Source organism: Mustela nigripes, chromosome 1 (genome assembly GCF_022355385.1).
Source record: "Mustela nigripes isolate SB6536 chromosome 1, MUSNIG.SB6536, whole genome shotgun sequence".
Taxonomy (NCBI): domain Eukaryota; kingdom Metazoa; phylum Chordata; class Mammalia; order Carnivora; family Mustelidae; genus Mustela; species Mustela nigripes.
In genome coordinates, this window is record NC_081557.1 from 235,671,891 (window position 1) to 235,686,674 (window position 14,784).

Consider the following 14,784-nt stretch of genomic DNA (forward strand, 5'->3'; position numbering starts at 1 on the left):
TTTTTTTCTTGTTTATCATTTGATTTTACTAATGATGTTTTTTGTCTTTGTCCTAATTCTAAAATTCCCCAGGAAGAGCTAATTGGATAAAGACACCTACTCTTGGTTAATGCACTGTGGCTGGGGAGGTAGAGTCATTTTTTTTTTTTTTTAATCCTGGAGCGCACTTTATGGAATGGGGGTAAATAAAACTAAGGGGAAATTGTGAGTGAGGAAGTTACCCTAAAAGGAGTCTACTAATTTCAATGTGTAAAGAACCCTTTCTAGTAACTGGGTATACATCTTCTTGCCTAGGGGAAGAGAGCTCACAGCTTAGGGAAGATACACAGTGACACATAGTCACCACTACAATCGCTTAAAACCGGATATATAAATTCATGTGGGCATAGAAGCAGCAGCAGTTCATTATGTTTGGGATATCTGGGAGAATTTTATAGGAGAAAAGGAATTTGAGCCGGGAGTGTAAAGACAGAAATAAGTGAAAATGAATGATTGCTGGCCAGGGGCTTAACATCATCGAAAGTAGGTTATATTGGGAAATGTATGATTGTCACAAATGGAAGAGTAATGTGACTGACAGAAAGATGTCACCAGGAATGGCTATGGGATGTATTATTTCCTTATTGGTAAATGATACAAAATCTTTGAAGAGAGAGAGGTCACAAGTAGGCAGAGAGGCAGGCAGAGAGAGAGGGGGAAGCGGGCTCCCCGCTGGCTCAAACCCAGGACCCTGGGATCATGACCTGAGCCGAAGGCAGAGGCTTTAATCCACTGAGCCACCCAGGCGCCCCTAAATGATATAAAATCTTAACAGTTACATAAACTGGAGCTACCACAATATGCTTCTGGACTGAAGCGTGGCTTCCTGTAAAAATCCCCCACAAAGACAGACTATGGTCGCTATCATACCCACAGGATTCTCCCGGGCATGAGAAAGCTATCCTTGCCATACTGCAGTTCTAGTTCTCTTAGGGTTTTTTGTTTTTAATACTCTCTTTGCCAATCCCGTCTCTACCCTTCCCTGTCAGCTTTGGAGACTGTCTCATGCCTGCTTGCCTACTCATGGAGAAATTGCGTAAAACAGGGATACATTTCTCAAGAGCATTCCTCAGTGTTTCTAGGCTTGAGGGTCCATTTGAAGTCCATATCTGTAGAATTAGTGGCAGGATTTGGATGCATGGGCTGAGGGGCTGGGATTTTATCTTCAAACATATAAATGAGTGTTTCTTCCCAAAGCATGATATAAAATTTTATGCCCTGAGATACTCTCCATGGAAATATGTAATATGTAATGCTATTCCTCCCTTTCATAGTGTACCATGTTATATTAAAATCTCTTAGAATTTATTCAAAGGACAGAATGCAATGAGAAGCCTTCCAGTTTAAAGGAAAGGTATAATTTATTTACCCTTCATTTACAGATTTTCTCATACAGTGTTTCTTACAATTTTGAGAAAAGCTAAAATAAATAGTGGGGAGCTGTGAAGTTTCTGATGCAGTCAGATTTCATTTTTCATGAAGTTTTCACTCAGTCTGCAACGCCCTCTTTCTTCTTATATTTTCTTGTTCCAGTTTGCATATTTTTGTTTTTTGCTTGCTTATTTTTTGTTATTGTTCTTTGGTTTCTCAATAGTAGGTTGACTTTTTTCTCTTCCTTCTACCTCCCCACCCAGCTTTACCGATATACAATTGATAAAATTATACATACTTATGTGTGTACAACGTGATTTAACATATATTGTGGAATGGTTAACACATCCATCACCTCATATGATTACCTTGTGTGGGGGGGTACATATGCGTAGAATACTTAAGATCTATTCTCCTAGCAAACTTCAATTCTCAAAAGTTATCTCCCATTAGTAGATGTGGTTAGTATTCTATTCCTTCCCTCAGGATATTTGTTTCCTCATTTAAAAATCTTTTACTTATTTATTTATTTATTTTTAAAGGTTTTATTTATTTATTTGACAGAGAGACATCACAAGTAGAGAGGCAGGCAGAGAGAGAGAGAGAGGAGGAAGCAGGCTCCCTGCCGAGAAGAGAGCCTGACGCGGGACTCGATCCCAGGACCCTGAGATCATGACCTGAGCCGAAGGCAGCGGCCCAACCCACTGAGCCACCCAGGCGCCCCACTTATTTATTTATTTTTAAAGATTTTATTTATTTGACAGATCACAAGTAGGCAGAGAGGCAGGCCGAGAGAGTTGGGGGAAGCAGGCTCCCCGACGAGCATAGAACCCCATGTGGGGCTCAATCCCAGGACACTGGGATCATGATGGAGAGCTGAAGGCAGAGGCTTTAACCCATTGAGCCACCCAGGTGCCCCTTAAAAATCTTTTAAACACAACTTTATGCCTGCCGTTTATAGATAATTGCACAGAAAGTCATTTTTCTTCATGATTGAGCCCACTAATATTTGCAAGTAATAGTAACTACTTTCTATTGAGTATTTTTACATGGTTTCATTATTTCAATTAATCATAAAGTGAATATAATGAATGCATTTGAGAAATGAGTGAGTTTTAGAGGGCTTAAAATAATCTTCCTGAAGTCACAGAGCTCGTAGCTCTTGTTAAGCATGGTAAAGCAATCCTTTATAAAGATAAGTCCACTGATACTTATTTACTTTAGATGACAGCAATATTACCCACTATCCAGTTTCCACTAGATTTAAAATTGAAAAATACAGGCGCTCCAGCATATGTTGGTCTTATTCTCTTTCAGTAGCTTTCTTGCAACGATGCTATTCTAGGGGCACCTGGGTGGTTAAATGGTTAAGTGTCTGACTCTTGATCTTAGCTCAGTACTTATCTTGGGGGCTTGACCTTGGGGTTGTAAGTTCGGCCCCACATTGGGCTCCATTCTGGTTGTAGAGCCCACTTAACAGCAATGGAACAATGTTATTCTAAGTTTAATTGGAATGAAAACAAGTATTTATCAGTTATTATGTACAGGAGGAAAAAGTCCTGAGACAGATTTTCTTTGATTTGACTTTTTCCTCCTGGATTGTTTATATTGTACAAGGTTCTGAGGAATAAAAGATTGAATGGGGAATGGAATCTATCTTCAAGGAACTGATGAATTACTGAGGGAAATTATAAATATGTAAATAATTATAATTAAGCAGAATGCTGAGTCAAAATCAAAGAATGTGAAAGCAGAGATTATTTTTGATTGGGAGGAAATCATACTGATGTTCTAAACATAAATATAAACATCAACAAGCAGGTTTAGTATTTAGCCATTAAATAGGCCAAAGATGGCTTTAGAGAAATATTAAAGATTTACTTATGATGCATTGGCCATTTTATTTACAAAAATCCAAGACATTTTCTAAAAGAGAAACTATTATTTCCTTAAAGGTTATCTTTCATAGAAAGAAATGGCAGTTTTCATCTTACTTAAAGTATTAGGTTGTAGGCATTTAGTCATTCTTTAGATTCATCTGGCATTTTAGAGAATTAAAATATTTTAGCAAACTGTAATGTAACCCATTGGAAGATTACAGAGAGCAGAGTGTGATCAAGAGTAGCAATTTGGTATTTAAGGTACATCAAGATACTCAACCATTCAAATATTCTTAAATTTCTTCTTTGAAATGAAAAGATACATGATCTTAAATGAGAACGAGCATGAAAAACAATCTATTTATCCAATGTTTTAAGCCAGTGCTAATATCTCATCCTTTCAAAGATGTGTTGTACTTCTGCTATTGGCTTAGAATTTAAACCAATAAGGAAGGAGAACATTTTTATAAATATTCACAAAGAAAGGCTGGCATTGTGAATATTGAGTAAAGATTGCTTTGTTCTTCGTTTGAGTCTGATTTTCAGAATTTTGTAATATCGATGTTTTTCTCTTATTGGTGTAGGAAGCACTCATTTTTTAAAAAATTCAAGCTGGATGATGTCTTGGCTTCAAATATATTTTCCAATGTTAAAAACACTTTCTTATTGTTCAGGCAAGAAGTGATGAATCTTTAACAGTGTTCAAAGGAAAATCAAGAATTTAAAATGTGTTATTACCGTGGTGAACATACTTCATACGAACAAAATTGATACTAATTTGCTAGATTTGTTTGAAGTTCATAATTACTAGGGTTCTTTCATTTCTAAAGTGGCATATATCACTGTTATTAGCCTCTTTTAATGGCTGTTCAGAGGCAGAGTTAATGTTAGGTTCTCAGCAATAGCTATTTATATCTTGAGATTCTGGGTTCTTTATTAAAATTTTTGCTGTTTTGAAATTTAATAAAAGCATTAGTAAAGATTTTGTATTGTAGTTTCTTAATTGGGACTCAAGGATCTCTAATAATAGAAAAAAAATCATACAAAAGTAAAATTGTGTATTGGTTTCATTAGAAAATCTACCATCCCGAGGTCTCTGCTTAAATATTTCTGATTCTTAAAAAAAAAAACAAAAACCCACTAGAATGTTTCCATTGAGTGTGAGTAGGTATTCCAATGAGATCCAGATGAAGATAAAAATTCACTTGAACTTTTCCCAATTTTCCACTCACTTTAAAGCAATTACTACAACATGGACAGTCTGCCTCTTCGACGCAGAGGAGTACTTCGTCAGGAAGCTGTTTTGTTTCTCTATGAAAAACAATGAAAGTGGAATAAAAAGCAATCGCAAAGGGAGTCGAACAGAACGAGAAAAAAAAAAAAAAAAAGGATTAGCAAAACCACCATCCCCTGCAGAAAGGAAGCGTGAAAAATTCATGCACCTGAAAACACTGACTTCACGTCCCATCCCAGAAGAAACAAACCAAAGAAAGCAGAGTTTAGGGGAAGAAACGGAGCAGGCGTAGGCGACAGGCTCATGGTACAGTGATCGCAAAAGGGAAGAAAACCTCGTTTTTTCTTGGCATCTGGAAACTGAAGCTCTAACTGGAGGGCAAGGTCAGTGCCTGCAGTCCAGCGCCGCAAACGAGCACACGTTTCGGTGCTTCCGCCAGCGCGTTCGGACCCAAGCGGGCAGCGCGGGTTGGGAGCCCGCAGCCTCCGTCCCGGCCGCAGCCGCCGTCTACCCCTTTGTTTCCCCGCGCCGAGGCGGCCGGCGCGGCCCGGAAACCGACGCGGGCAGCGCCGCGCGCGCAACGGCGGGTTCGCGCGCCCGCCGCCGCCGCCGCCGCGGCCCGGAGCCCCGAGTCAACAGCCCAGTGAGGCAATGCTGAGGCGGTCGGGCTGGCCCGGCTGTCCCTCCCAACTTGCTGCCGGGACCCGCGCGCTGGCGGGCCCGCCCTGGCTGTCGTTTCCTCCCCCGCCTCGACCAGCGCCGAGTGCGACCTTGGGTTTCTGCCTTGGTTTTCGGGTTGGGAGCGTGCCGAGGGCTAGAAACAGCCGTGGTCTCCCGCGCCGTTTACTTCGGCAAAAATTTGGGGCCCCTGATCGATAACGTTCACGAGCTCAAAACAGCGCCCGTCTTCCCCGAAAACTCGACACTTGGTTTGCTCCTCCCTGTGGCCGCTCCACCGGGAAAGGGGGAAACACAGGATGTCGGGGGAGCTTTTTGGTGGTGGTGTTGGTGAAGGCGGGGGTCCGAGGGCAGAATCGGCCAGGCCCGGACTCGCTCTCCTGAGGGAGCAGGAGAGAGCGCGCCCGCCGGCCCGGTCTCCGGAGCCGGCCCCGCGGGGCGGGCCGATGCGCCACGGCGGACTCGGGGACGAACCAGAGGTCGCGGCGGGGGAGCCGTAGGGTGTGTGGGGGGAGGCGGAGGGCAGCGAGCCACCTGAACGACGTGGCAGCCATTCCCTACTTCCCGAGACCCCTCCCCACTCGGCCGCCCACCCGCCCTCTCGCGGCTGGCTGCTGCGAGGCTGCTCTTCCCGGGCCGAACAGAGAGCGGCAGTGTCTCCCCGCCCGGCACTCGCCGCGCGTCCCCCCCCACCCCGCAGCACCCCCCCCGCCCCGCGGCCGCCGCTGCTCGCCAGCCCAGCGCCGCGCCGGAGAGCGCAGTGGCGGCGGCGGGAAAGGGCTGCGGACCCGCGGCGCCGCGTCGCACACTCGACGACGCGGCCCCGGCCTCGACGCCCTCCACCCGCTTTCGGAGCAGGTAAAGGCGGCGGGTGGTAGGCGCGGCGGAGGGTCCGGGAGGGAAGGGATTCCGGGGCCCCAAGCCGAAGCGAAGGGCCTGAGGCAGCGGCGGGCAGCGCTGCGACCGAAGCCCAAATCCCCGAACGTGGGGGCCGGCGCGGGGCCCGCGGGCCTGGCCGCCTGGACGGAAGGGAAGTGAGGCGTCGGGGAGAGGCGGGTCCTGGCGTGCCGCCGAGGCCGGGCGAAGGCGGGCGCCGCGGCCGCTTCCCCGGCCTCCCAGTCCCGGGCGGGCCTCCAGGCCCCAGACACACCCCTCTCGACCCCCCGGGGTTGCCTCCGTGTGGGTTCCCGCCGGGACTTGACCTCGTGCTTCTCCGAGCACCTTCGGCGTTTCCCAGGCGGAGCCTTCTCGGAACTTCGGGCCACCCTCCCGTAGTCCTAGCAAAGCCGTTTATTTACTCACTTCGTATCCAAACACAACCTCGCACTCCGCACGTTCCGATTTTGGACACCGTGGGGAGACACCCCAGGTCCCTGGTATTTGTGCCTCTTTGACCCTCGTCCGCACCCCCCTCCCCCACCGCAACTTTGATCCTCTGTGGGACCTTGCCTGAACCCTTCTGTCATCCGGACCCTCTCCGAGCTGTCCCTGTGCAAATTCGTCTTCCATAGAGTGAGTCATCCGACCGGGGGCACAGTTTATTCCTTAAGCTCGTTTGATTAAAACAGTAAACAGCCCCCCCCCCCCCCCCAAGAGAGCTAGAGTAATAACGTGTAGATGCTAGATCTCGCTTGGTGTCGCTTTAAAGAATGTTCCTTTCCGCAGCAGCCTTTAGAACTAGCAATCTGCTATTTGTGGCAGGGACAGGTTTGTACACATTCTCGCCATGCAGTGGTTGTAATGTCTCCATAGCACAGTCCCGACTTGCGGGCAGGATTGGCTGGTTTTTCTACACAACATCTTTAAGCCAATCACGAAGCGCTGCTTGCCTGGAGACTGGTTAACTCAGAAAAGGTAGGGATTGGCTGAGCGCACAGAAGAAAATCCTGGTGATCAACCTCGTCTCTGGGAAAACAATGACTGATTTGCAGATGCCTCTCTTCTCTCACTTAAAAAAAAAAAAAAAATTACCTTTTATCCTAGCATCAGGTTTTCGTTACGTTTTTATTATTTCTATGGCTTTTTCTCTCAAACACCGAGCTCTCTTTTGTAACTCCTTTTAACCATCCTTCAATTTTCAATGAAAGAATCCTTACATGCTTTAAGAAATGTAAACGTCATGTGTTTGGATGCCCGGCGTGGTTCAGTTTTCTAACATGTACGTTTTTAAAGGTCAGAAATTCAGTCAACAATTTCTAAGTCCTATGCTAGATGCTAGATAGAGCCTTTATCATTTAAGTGGTTGTGTCCGGACAGGGGGGCTGAAGTGGTGGAGATGGTGGGAAGAATAGGGAAGAAATGGCTGCTTTTGTACGAGGAGCCTACAATTTACTTCATGAAAAAAGACTACTATATTAACGTGGTGGGGGGGGACCAACAACAAAACCAGTGTAAAATCCCAGTGCAGAAACCTAGCATACAGTACTGATGAAATGTCAGTCTGTGTACCTGTTGATTTTCATAGCTTTGAAGGGAAGAGTAAAGAGGACCAGGTGTTGGACCGAATAGAAAAAGTGGGCTTAAGTTATTACGGAAGAGTATTTTTTCTTTATTGAAGTAGGTATAATATCTTGTACACAGTAGAGGCTAAATAAATATCAGCGTAGGTGCATGTTTTTTTAACTGAGGATTTTCCTTCTTTTAAAATCTCCTTGTTTGGCTTCACCATTATCCGTGATTGTGGGTGCCTTTTGATACGCAAAACAGTAACCATTTAGTAGTCACTCTGAGTTTTAGGGAACAGCTATCTCTTTGCCTTCCTTCCTTCAGCTTTTTATATGCAAACTCATGTTGTAAGTCTTGTGAAGAGTAGGTCAGGCCAAATATTGAATCTTAATAGATCCCTATTAAATGCCTTTAGAAGTAGCTTTAGGAATTAAAGAAGAGATTGAATGATTGGAAAAATATTTACCATGCTAGGCAATGAGTAAGCCAAAAGTCATTATCGGCCTAATCACCCTCATCCTTACAGTAATAAAAGTGGCTACCAATAATACCTGTTTGTATTTGTGCATATGTATATAAATGTATACATGCGTATATGTGCGTGTATGCCAGGCACTGTTTTAAGCACTGTGCATAGACTACTGTATTTAATTTTCACAGTTCTATGAGATTTTCATTATTACGTAATGGTACAATTTCACAGATGGGGAAACAGACAATATGAGAAATGCGAAGAAAGTTGTCCCAACATCAGCCAATTGGTATTTGGCAGAGCCAGGATTCTATCAGTTCTGGATCTTTCTGACCCCAAACCTTACTCTTATCATATTCTTTTTGTGGCCCTCTGAAACAAAAGCTTTGATATCAAGTAAATCGTGACATTTCCAAATATCTACCATTCCTTGCATCAGTTATAAGATGGATTATTTTATGTACGTTTACAAAACCCCCCCCAAACCAAAAAAACTCCCAAGTAACTGTGATATGCCATTTATTTTAGGGTTGTCCTTACCACATAAAATGTAAAAATGTCTTAAAATTGGTGAAATAAGTTATATTGGTTTGTCACATAAACATTTTTTCCCTCTACATTATAGTTCAGTTTGCTTATATAAAATCATATATAGATTTTAACATTACTCTGAATTTTGGTTTATTGAAGTTTCTTTTAAGTACCTTCCTACCCCCTGAACTGAAGTTTTAAAATATGTGTAGGTGGGCAGACTGTTGGAAGAATCTCAGCCTTGTTCTCCAGAAATTATTTTAGTAATACATCTAGGTTCAGGTTAATTAATTTGTGCTATCCAAACTCACATAACTTTGAAAATTAAAAAAAAATCATTTTGTTAATTTCCACAGAGGAGGAAACTAGCCATGCGAGCTAGGTTTTTATGACTATTAGTGGAATTAGTAGCAGGAAGAACCCACATGTTGCCCTTGACTGAGCACTGGTTCTGGGTATACCAGTCTCTATAAACCCCACTAGACTGATAGTGGACACCATTTTTCTAAACATGGATTGTTCGAATCCTTTGATCATATATTACATCAGTTTCTCTTAAAATGTTGAGAATGGTCCAAATATATGGTTATTAGTGTCTTTTTTTTCTTGAAATATTTTTCTCTAGCTTGGGGTTTTATTTTTTGATTATTTTTATTTGTCAGAAGTTTAAAATGTTCATACATGAATCCATCATTCTTTTCCTTTCTCATTGTTTCACATTTTTTTTTTAAACATTTTATTTATTTGCCAAAGAGAGAGAAAGAACACACAAGCAGGCAGAGAGGCAGGCAGAGGCAGCAAGAGAAGCAGGCTCCCTGCCAAGCAAGGAGCCCAGTGCAGGACTCGATCCTAGGACCCTGGGATCATGATCTGAGCCAAAGGCAGCGGCTTAACCAACTGAGCCACCCAGGCGTCCCATTGTTTCACATTTCTAAATTAAAACATTTCATTGTTCTGCAGCTGTGATAATCAGTTTTTTCCTAATATTCCTAAAATTAACTTTATAATCAGAATTTAGAATAAATTCGAAGCATAAATTCATAATTCTAAGGTAATACCACCTTAATTGTTTTACAGATTATTATTAAATCATTTATCACTGTTAAAAACTTGAATCTTCGTGTTTTGGAAAGCCTATCTTATTACATGTAAATTTTGAGATATAGTTAGGACTTTTTCTGGATTCTTGCATTTTTTATAATAGTTCTTCAGTCTTTTATTGGACTTTTGTGATTGTACCATTTAATTTTATTGTTACTGTCATAGCATGCTTAGTTTGTTTTTTAGTGGGCTCCATGCCCAATGTGGAGCTCAGTGTGGGGCTTGAACTCACAACCCTCAGATTAAGACCTGAGCTGAGATCAAGTGTTGGTTGCTTAACCCCCTGAGGCACCCAGGCACGCCTTCATGATATGCAATAGTATTTGGTAGAGGGAATTTCCCCATGTTACTTTTTTTTTTTTTTTAAAGATTTTATTTATTTATTTGACAGAGAGATTACAAGTAGGCAGAGAGGCAGGCAGAGAGAGAGAGGAGGAAGCAGGCTCCCTGCTGAGCAGAGAGCCCGATGCGGGACTCGATCCCAGGACCCTGAGATCATGACCTGAGCCGAAGGCAGCGGCTTAACCCACTGAGCCACCCAGGCGCCCCCCTATGTTACTTTTTTGACGAAAAACATTTTTGTACATTTTCTATTCATTAAATTTAAGAATTACTGTGAGAACTGACAATGATACTTTTTTGTTGTTCTGAAGCAAGGTTTCTTTTTATTTATTTATTTATTTATTTATTTATTTGAAAGTGGAGCCCAACGTATGGCTTGAACTCATAATCCTGAGATTGAGACCTGTGCTGATACAAGTCAGTTGCCTGACCAATTGAGCCATTCAGGCACCCCAAAACAGGGCATCTTTTTTAAAAAAAATTCTGTGTTTGAATTTTATTTCTTCTGCCTAGAGTGTTTTATTGCTTTCTCTGCCCTCCTCCCCCTAACCTTTGAACCTTTGATATATTTCTAATATACACTTAATGCTATGCTAAGCTTCTTCCTCCCTCCCTTTAGTAATTGAGCCTCACTGAATCTTCCTTTTTTTTTTCCTGCTAACACTGGTCCCAACCTAATTACTTTAGGTATGTAAGTATTAAATAAATACTGGCATGAATAGAGGAGATATTTTACTTTTGAAAATATTTCTCTCTGTTACCATCTATATTCTGATAATTCTCTGTCTCCAACCCAAAGCTCTTTTCCTGATAAGTGGACTCATGTATCATTTGTCTTCATGACATGTCCATTTGTATGCTATCATCGGGACTAAGCCTATCTCAAACTGTAGTCATTAACAACTTTCCGTCTCTTATCCTCAAACCAAAAATACAGAACAGACTGTTTCTTCTCAGTCTTCTTTCTAGTGGAAGATTAAATGAGATAATGCACGTGTGTTAAAAATTCAGTAAATGCTAGAGATTGATAATAATAACTTGGCAGAAACATGGGCTATCCGTTGTCCTCTCTTTTTGCTTTCACATTCTGATTGATCACTGAGCCCTGTTGGATACTTCTTAGTATTTCTTGACTCTGTGCCTGCCTTTTCCCTCTCCCCAAGGCTACCATCCTGCTCAAGGTTAGCATCATCTCTCACTAGGATTGCTGCAGTCCTCTCCTAAGGTTGTATCCCTGCTTCCAGTGTTGCCTTTCTCCCCCACCCCCTCATTGTAGCCACAATAATCTGACACAGCTGCATATTTTACTTCCCTGCTAATAAACCTTTATTGTGGCTTTTCATCATCTTTAGGATAAAGTCAGCTTCTTAATTTGGCTTTCAGGATCCTCATGATCTAATTTCTGTTCACCTCTTCGTCTTCATCCTCTCTCACCTCTTCCCTTTGCCTTCAGTGTGCTGAACATATTCGGTTACAGCATTTCTTCCTTAGGATGCCGGGTTCGTTCAATCTAAGCCTGAGTACAGGAGCTTCCCTCTGCATTGCCTTCTCTGGTTCCCCGCTTCCTTTCCCTTTGGTTTTGTTGTCTTATGCTTGTCTTTTGGGTCTCAGTGAGGATCATACCTCTGTGGGGAAGCTTTTTTTGATATCTCAAGGCCTGGTTTTTCAGGTTTGTCCTATTTCTTCTGTTTTGTTTCCCTAGCCAACCTGTATTATCACATTGTTCTACTTTGCTTATCTGTCATCTCACCCTGTAGTGGTTAGGGTTAGTGAAAGAAAGAGGTGTATTGGCTATCTTAAAAAATGAGGTGATTTGCATGGAGGGAATTACGTAGTTATTTTTGGGTTTACCTAGTAGAGAAGGGAAGAAGACACTATATATAATAGATGAAAGTCCCCCCCTCCCTTTTTGGGAAGATTTTATTTTTGCAAGAGAGGAAGAGGTGGGGGGAGAGAGCGTGTGTGCAGAGGGAGAAGTAGATTCCCTGCTGAGCAGAGAGCCTGATGCGTGGCTCCTTTCTAAGATCCTGGAATCGTGACCTGAGCTGAAGGAGGATGCTTAACCATCTGAGTCACCCAGATGCCCCAGATGAAAGTTCTCTCGCTTAGGAAAGGGATACTAGGTAGGCCCTTTTATAGTGTCAGTGAAATACATCTTTACGTAAAATTTCCATATATTCAGTTTCTCTGTTAGGACTTTTTAGATTGCAAGGAACAGAGATACAGTTAGAAATAGCCTATTTCAAAGGAGAAGTTACTGGTTAACCACACAACAGAAATGGTATGGCTAGAAGTGGCCGTATGGGCTAAGTTAGGAACTTGCCCGTAGGTCGGTCCTTCCTATACCTAAAATCTGTGTATACTGGTGCCATTTCTCCTATTGTGGCTATATTCATGTGGTAGGACCTGGTTCCTCCCAGCACAGCTCTATTTAGAGCCTTATTTATGAGGTTTTGGGTAGATTTGGTCACATGTCCATACCTTGACCGATGCCTGCAGCTGAAGAGCTGAGGTGCTAAGGTGCTATGCTTTGTTGAGTTTAGATCACGTAATGTGCTTGTTTATGTGTCAGGGGTCTGTTAACAGAAAACAGACCCCTGGTGGAGTAGGGGAGAAGAAGGAGTTTTGAGGAAAGAAGTGGTTGAGTAGGATATGGATATAGCGTATGTACAATCCTCGTAGATTGTAGAGTATTTTGCATATAGTTTTTGGAGCTGTAAAGATCCAGGAGGTCTATTCTATCCTGGGACTCAAAGCTGATAACTCATTATGTAGTTGTAACCAATGTAGTTCACTTCTCAGGATTTCTATTTGTGATTTTCTTCTCTGTTCTGACTCCAACTCTTCAGTGAACATTTTCTTTCCCTGCTAAAATCACCTTCTCTTTTTTTTTCCCTTTGTACTTAAACCCCTTATAATTTTATTTAAAAAGTTGGTAAACATATACCATAAAATTAACTATCTTAATCATCTTTAGATGTACAGTAAGCACAGTAGTGTTAACTGTATGTGCATTTTTTTTGTGTGAATGTATGTTTTTATTATGTATTATTAAACAGCTTTAGCAATCTTACTGGCAAGAAGCAATATTAAAAGAAATACCTTCTTTTAATCACCTTGCTTCTTTTCTTTTCTTTTTTTTAAATTAACTTACACATACTTATTTCAGGGGTACAGGTCTGTGATTCATCAGTCTTACATAATTCACAGCGCAGACCATAGCATATACCCTCTCCAGTGTCCATCACCCAGCCACCCCACCCTGTCCAGCCCTCTCAACTCCAGCAGCCCTCAGTTTGTTTCCTGATATTAAGAGTCTCTTATAGTTTGTCTCCCTCTCTGGTTTCATCCCATTTCATTTTTTTTCTCTCTTCCCCCATGATCCTCAAATTCCACATATCAGTGATATTATATGATAATTGTCTTTCTCTGATTCACTTATTTCACTTAGCATAATACCCTCTAGTTCCATCCACATTGTTGCAAATGGCAAGATTTCATTTTTTTTTTTAAGATTTTATTTATTTGTCAGAGAGAGAGAGAGAGAGAGAGAGAGAGAGCACACAAGCAGGCAGAGGCGGAGAGAGAAGCAGGCTCCCTGCTGAGCAAGGAGCCTGATGTGGGACTCAATCCCAGGACCCTGGGATCATGACTTGAGCAGAAGGCAGCGACTTACCTGACTGAGCCACCCAGGCATCCCAAGATTTCATTTTTTGATGGCTGCATACTATTTCATTATATATATTACATCTTTTTATCCATTCATTTGCTGATGGACATCTGGGCTCGTTCCATAGTTTGGCTATTGTGGATGCTGCTGCTATAAACATTAGGGTGCATTTGCCCCTTTGGAGCTCTACATTTTTATCTTTGGGATAAATACCCAGTAGTGCAGTTGCTGGTTTGTAGGGTATCTCAATTTTCAATTTTTTGAGGAACCTCCATACTGTTTTCCAAAATGGATGCACCAGCTTGCATTCTCACTGACAGTGTAGTAGGGTTCCCACTTCTCTGCATCCTCACCAACATCTGTTGTTTCCCGACTTGTTCATTTTAGCCATTCTGACTGGTTTGAGGTGGTATCTCATTGAAGTTTTGATTTGTATTTCCCTAATGCTGTGCGATGTGTTTGTTTTCATGTGTCTGCTTGGCCATTTGGATGTCGTCTTTGCAGAAATGTTTATTCATGTCTTCTGTCCATTTCTTGATTGGATTATTTGTTCTTTGAGTGTTGAGTTTGATAAATTCTTTATAGATTTTAGAAACTAGCCCTTTATCTGATATGTCAGTTGCAAATATCTTCTCCCATTCTGTTTTTTGGTTTTGTTGACTATGTCCTTTGCTGTGCAAAAGCTTTTGATCTTGATGAGGTCCCAATAGTTCATTTTTGCCCTTGCTTCCCGTGCCTTTGGTGATGTTTCTAGGAAGAAGTTGCGGTGGCTGAGGCTGAAGACTTTGCTTCCTGTGTTTTCCTCAAGGTTTTTGATGGATTCCTGTCTCACATTGAGGTCTTTCATCCATTTTGAGTCTGTTTTTATGTGTGTTGTAAGGAAATGTCCGGTTTCATTCTTCTGCATGTGGCCGTCCAATTTTCCCAATACCATTTGTTGAAGAGAGACTGTCTTTTCTCTGTTGGACATTCTTTCTTGCTTTGTCGAAGATTAGTAAGCCATAGAATTGAGGGTCCATTT

At 42.2% G+C, this 14,784-nt stretch overlaps 1 protein-coding gene across 3 annotated transcripts in view; it reads left to right on the forward strand.

Annotated features, from left to right (window-relative positions):
• The first annotated feature begins 4,439 nt into the window (after window positions 1-4,439).
• The window catches only part of N4BP2 (NEDD4 binding protein 2), an 83,783-nt gene continuing 73,438 nt past the window's right edge, over window positions 4,440-14,784 (forward strand). For 2 of the 3 annotated variants that reach the window (XM_059382787.1, XM_059382790.1), the window contains exon 1: window positions 5,939-6,060. The gene's annotated coding sequence lies outside the window, so the exon portion shown is untranslated. Of the gene's footprint in view, window positions 4,908-5,938; window positions 6,061-14,784 lie in introns of those variants that run through there. The other variant, XM_059382797.1, reaches the window with a different exon arrangement.